The sequence below is a fragment of the Bubalus kerabau genome, chromosome 18 (genome assembly GCF_029407905.1).
Source record: "Bubalus kerabau isolate K-KA32 ecotype Philippines breed swamp buffalo chromosome 18, PCC_UOA_SB_1v2, whole genome shotgun sequence".
NCBI classification, from domain to species: Eukaryota; Metazoa; Chordata; class Mammalia; order Artiodactyla; family Bovidae; genus Bubalus; species Bubalus kerabau.
In genome coordinates, this window is record NC_073641.1 from 16,871,324 (window position 1) to 16,878,079 (window position 6,756).

The following is a 6,756-nucleotide window of genomic DNA, read 5'->3' on the forward strand; positions in this document are numbered from 1 at the left end:
ATTAATTTAAAGGACCTAGTATGGCAACCCACTCCAGTACTCTTGCCTGGAGAATTCAGTGGACTGAGGAGCCTGGTGGGCTACAGTCCATGGGGGTCACAAAGAGTTGGACACGACTGAGCGACTTCACTTTCAGTAAGACATGGACTAAATACCTTGCATCTTGCTCCCAGGGGACATAATTTATATTTAAGCACTTGTTTATTGTAGCCTGGTTTGAGTTTTCCTATATTTTAAAGGGCTTTCCTTAAAGGGCTTTCAAATTATAATTTGAGAATGTCTTCCTTGGTAAACATTTCACATTTAAGTGGAGAATATGATGGATTTAAGAAATTGTTTTTTAGCTTATTCTTTTAGAATGCAAATATACTAAAAGGTGAAGTATGTTCATTATGGGAAATTATCTTATTTAAAATTTTTATGTATGTTCTTATACTTTCATTTCTATTCTAAATTTAAGAAAAAACCTCATGCTACTATCTAAACATTTCTATGTTTCTGATGAAAGCATTAAATTACTGAACATACAGTTTTTTCTAAGATTTGCAACAGCTGAGAAAAAGTTTAGTGTCCTGTATCTGCTTTTGATTTTTAGTGGTAACTGCTTAAATCCTTCAATTTTAAGTACATTAATGAAAAGAAAGCATATGATTCTTATTTCAAATAAATTTGGCGTACATTTTGTGGTATGTGTGAGCTATTCTTTTTACTCATATTTGAAATTTACAAAGTAATGTATACACTGTGAAAGTGTTAGTCACTCAGTCATGTCCAACTCTTTCTGATCCCATGGACTGTGGCCCACCAGGCTTCTCTGTCCATGGAATTCTCCAGGCAGGAATACTGGAGTGGGTTGCCATTTCCTTCTCCAGGGGATCTTCCTGACCCAGGGATTGAATCCCTGTCTTCTGCATTACAGGCAAACTCTTTACCAACTGAGCCACCAGGGAAGCGAAATATACTTTTAGATTATTTGATGTAAGAGGAGTTAAATAATCCTGTCTATCAGCTCTCTTCAGTTCTAGGCACCAAGATAGAACATTAGGGAGCTGATTAACAGGATTGTTCAATGAATCTGAAAATTTTAAATCAAACCTAGGTTTGGTTTTATGTGGCAAGGTTTTGTCTGTGCCTATACCAGGGACAGTGGAGCCTGGTGGGCTGCCGTCTATGGGGTCGCACAGTCGGACACGACTGACACGACTTAGCAGCAGCAGCAGCAGCATACCAAAGTGAGAAGTGTTATCAGAGTAGTTAAGATCACAGACTTTGGTGTTACCTGAACCTGGATCTGAATCTTGGTTTCACCATTTTCTACTAAGTGATCTTGAAAAAAAAAAAAAAGTGGCTAAATTGTCAAAGACTCAGTTTTATCAGATGTAAAATAAGGAAAATAGTAGTACATCCTTCACAGGGTATTTGTATAAATTAATTAAGGTAATAGATATAAAGTGAAAGGTAAAATCGTTAAGTGCTCATGAAAAGTTTCATTTTAGCTGTTTTTATTGGTTAATAGAAAAAAGGTAAGGAAAAAAGAGATATTTGAATTATTGGTGAATGTGTGGGATTTTGATGAGATGATAATGGTCTGGGCACTATTTCTCTATATTGAAGAGATTATTAGGGAATTTAGATGCAGGGTGACATTAATAGTCTCTCTCCATCCATCCCATTTTAGAGATATATAATGGTTCATAATGGTTATAGCTGAATAGTACAGGAGATTTTTTTTTTTCTGTTAACTCTTCTAAATTTTATATAATGGACCACTGGGCTTATTGATTTCTTTTGTGTATTGATTGGTTGCTCTTGGTTCCTGACAGGGAGGCCTGGCTTGCTGTGATTCATGGGGTCACAAAGAGTTGGACACGACTGAGCAACTGAACTGAACTGAACTGAACTATCAGTTCAGTTGCTCATTAACATCCAACTCTTTTCGACCCCATGGACTGCAGCACACTAGGCTTCCCTGTCCATCACCAACTCCTGGGGCTCACTCAAACTCATGTCCATCAAGTCAGTGATGTCATCCAACCATCTCATCCTCTGTCATCCCCTTCTCCTCTGGCCTTCAATCTTCTCCAGCATCAAGGTCTTTTCTAGTGAGTCAGTTCTTTGCATCAGGTAGCCAAAGTATTGGAGTTTCAGCTTCAGCATCAGTCCTTCCAATGAATATTCAGGACTGATTTCCTTTAGGATGGACTGGTTGGATCTCCTTGCAGTCCAAGGAACTCTCAAGAGTCTTCTCCAACACCACAGTTCAAAAGCATCAATTCTTTGGCACTCAGCTTTCTTTATAGTCCAACATGCTATAGTTTCACTTAAAAAAAAAACAACATAAAACATTTTGAACATTTCCTCATGTTATGCAGTCATTTTTATTGTAACATATACATAAGATATAATTTATCATTTTAACTGTGTTTAAGTTTCAGAGGCATTAAGTACATTCACATTGTAATGCATGAAATAATCCTTTATAATAGTAGTCCCCAACCTTTTTGGCACCAGGGACCAGTTTTCTGGAAGACAACTTTTCCACAGACCAGGGTTGGGGAATGGTTTCAAGAGATTCAAGCACAGTACCTTAATTGTGCACTTTATTTCTTTTATTATCACATCAGCTCCACCTCAGACCATTAGACATTAGTTCCTAGAGGTTGGGGATGCCTGTTTTGTAACATTACTTTTAATGGTTGCCCGATATTCCATTCAATGGATGATATTTCATCTATTAAATATTTAAGCTTCTTATTTTTGTTATTACAATGAAACTAGACATTAAAAGAGATTTGGAGAGGCTGATATAGGGAATCAAGAGAATGTTAAGTATTTTAGATATTTTGGGATAGCTGTTTTAAGAGCAGGGTTCCCTGCTGCCTCAGTGATAAAAAACCTGCCCACTAATGCAGGAGATGTGGGTTTGATCCCTGGGCTAGAAAGAGCCCCTACAGAAGGAAGTGGCAACCTACTCTGGTATTCTTACCTGGGGAATGCCATGGGCAGAGGAGCCTGATGGGCTATTGTCCATGGGAACACAAAGAGTCAGACATGACTTAGTCACTAAACAGCAATAACAGTTGTAAGAGCAGGAAGGATGGCAAGGCCAAATAGTCACAGAAAGAAGTGATATATCTTCACATCATTTGTTCCTTCCTTCCCAGCTCCAAATGGACTTTTTTTCTTTGGGTGACAAAGATATTGAGTAAGAAAAAGAGGCAGAAATCAGTCCTAAGATTTAATTGCCCCTTTTTACTTGTTCTCTGTTTCGTCTGCCACAGACTAAGGAATATTTCTGAACTCATTACCATGTAGATTTAGAAGTTAGAATTTATAAATGCTCCACATTTAAATGTAGCATATATTTGGTTACTAATTTTAGTGCAAACTTTGAATGGGACCATATGTGCCCACTTTGTTCTACTTACCTATATTGTAAAAGAAGAGACCTGTCAGTGTTAACTCAGTGTACTGTCGACATAATCTGAGCTCTGTGGTGTTTGACTTCCGTCTGAGATGTGTTGATTTGTTGTAAGTGATCTTATTTGCTGTAAGTGATGTTATTTTCAGTTTGTTTGACATTCTGTTTATAACATAAATCTATGTTCGATTTTAATTTTCATATAGGTTTTTTCAGGGTAGGTTTTACTATGAGAAAATAAGTTGTTCGGTTGCTCACTCGTGTCTCACTCTTTGCAACCCCGTGGACTGCAGCATGCCAGGCTTCCCTGTCCCCCACCAACTCCCAGAGCTTGCTCAGATTCGTGTCCATCGAGTTGGTGATGCCATCCAACCATCGTGTCCTCTGTCATCAACAGACAGTAAATCCCTATTGATTGTATTCTGCCTATCAATTTTGTTATTATATATGATTTTTTCAAAATGTTTGGTTTTGGCTGGGCTGGGGCTTTGTTGCAGTGAGCAGGCTTCTCACTGTGGTGGCTTCTCTTGTGGAGCACTGCCTCTAGGGCGCTCAGGCTTCAGTAGTCGTGACACGTGGGCTCAGTAGCTGTGGCTCCTGGGCTCTAGAGACTGGGCTCAGTAGTTGAGGTTCATAGGCTTCATTGTCCTGCGGCTTGTGGGATCCTCCTAGACCAGGGATCAAACCCGTGTCCCCTTCATTGGCAGACCGATTCTTAACCACTGGACCACCAGGGAAGTCCTATATAGGAGTTTTTCTTGACATTTCAAAATATTTTTAGTGAATTTAGTGCAATTATAGAAAAGTACCCCCCCCAAAAAAAATTCCCATCATTTTAGGTAAATTTATGTGATATTTCCTTGAAGTTTCTTTTATGTGCATTTTTCATGTAGTTGAGGATACACTTTTTTGGTATTATTTCCTATAACTTTTTCTTGAACATTATAGTGAGCATTTCTCCATGTGTATCAGTTTCATCCTGTCAGAAAATGAATGACACACCCGCATGGGTAAAATCTGAAGAGAGTTTAATAAAAGACTAGTTAAAAAGGTACAGGAAGAAGGAAGGAAACTGTAAGGAAGGGACAGTGTTTGGGGTTGCCAAAAATGTCATTCAGGTTTTTCTGTAACATCTTATGGAAAACGCTAATGAACTTCTTGGCCAACCCAACAGTATTGAGCATTTAAAATGTGGCTAGTTCAGACTTCCCTGGTGGTCCACTGGTTAAGACTCTATGTTTCCAATGTTTCACCTGCATTGGATTGCTGAAGGGGGAAATAAGATCCCACTTGCTTTAAGCCCCCGAAATACAAATAACAATAAGAATAATTTTTATTTAAAAAAAAATGGCTAATGTCCAAAATTGGCTAGCACCCAAATTTTAAAAATCTGCACTTGTGGCTAGTCCAAATTCAGATGTGCTCTGAGTTTAATATACACACTGGATTTCTAAGACTTACTAGGAAAATAGAGTGTGAATTACTTTTATAAATAATTTTTATATTGATTTTATGTGGAACTGATGTTTTGGATATACTGTGTCAAATAAATGCAATTTATTAAGCCTTAATTAAAATTATCATATAATCAGTTCAGTTCAGTCACTCAGTCGTGTCCGACTCTTTGCGACCCCATGAATCGCAGCACACCAGGCCTCCCTGTCCATCACCAACTCCTGGAGTTCACTCAGACTCACATCCATAGAGTTAGTGATGCCATCCAGCCATCTTATCCTCTGTCATGCCCTTCTCCTCCTGCCACCAATCCCACCCAGCATCAGAGTCTTTTCCAATGAGTCAACTCTTCACATGAAGTGGCCAAAGTACTGGAGTTTCAAATTCAGCATCATTCCCTCCAAAGAAATCCCAGGCTGATCTCCTTCAGAATGGACTGGTTGGATCTCCTTGCAGTCCAAGGGACTCTCAAGAGTCTTCTCCAACACCACAGTTCAAAAGCATCAATTCTTTGGCGCTCAGCCTTCTTCACAGTCCAGCTCTCACATCCATACATGACTACTGGAAAAACCATAGCCTTGACTAGATGAACCTTTGTTGGCAAAGTAATATCTCTGCTTTTGAATATGCTATCTAGGTTGGTCATAACTTTTCTTCCAAGAAGTAAGCGTCTTTTAATTTCATGGCTTCAGTCACCATCTGCAATGATTTTGGAGCACCCCCCAAAAATAAAGTCTGACACTGTTTCCACTGTTTGCCCTTCTATTTCCCATGAAGTGATGGGACCGGATGCTATGATCTTCGTTTTCTGAATGTTGAGCTTTAAGCCAACTTTTTCACTCTCCTCTTTCAATTTAATCAGAGGCTTTTTAGTTTCTCTTCACTTTCTGCCATAAGGGTGGTGTCATCTGCATATCTGAGGTTATTGATATTTCTCCCAGCAATCTTGAGTCCAGCTTGTGCTTCTTCTAGCCCAGCGTTTCTCATGATGTACTCTGCATATAAGTTAAATAAGCAGGGTGACAATATATAGCCTTGACGTACTCCTTTTCCTATTTGGAACCAGTCTGTTGTTCCATGTCCAGTTCTAACTGTTGCTTCCTGACTTGCATACAGATTTCTCAAGAGGCAGATCAGGTAGACTGGTATTCTCATCTCTTTCAGAATTTTCCACAGTTTATTGTGATCCACACAGTCAAAGGCTTTGGCATAGTCAATAAAGCAGAAATAGATGTTTTTCTGGAACTCTCTTGCTTTTTCCATGATCCAGCGGATGTTGGCAATTTGATCTTTGGTTCCTCTGTCTTTTCTAAAACCAGCATGAACATCAGGAGGTTCATGGTTCACATATTGCTGAAGCCTGGCTTGGAGAATTTTGAGCATTACTTTACTAGTGTGTGAGATGAGTGCAATTGTGCGGTAGTTTGAGCATTCTTTGGCTTTGCCTTTCTTTGGGATTGGGATGAAAACGGACCTTTTCCAGTCCTGTGGCCACTGCTGAGTTTTCCAAATTTGCTGGCATATTGAGTGCAGCATTTTCACAGCGTCATCCTTCAGGATTTGAATTAGCTCAACTGGAATTCCATCACCTCCACTAGCTTTGTTCATAGTGATACTTTCTAAGGCCCACTTGACTTCACATTCTGGATGTCTGGCTCTAGGTCAGTGATCACACCATCGTGATTATCTGGGTCGTGAAGATCTTTTTTGTACAGTTCTGTGTATTCTTGCCATCTCTTCTTAATATTCTGCTTCTGTTAGGTCCATACCATTTCTGTCCTTTATCAAGCTCATCTTTGCATGAAATGTTCCCTTGGTATCTCTAATTTTCTTGGTGAGATCTCTAGTCTTTCCCATTCTGTTGTTTTCCTCTATTTCTT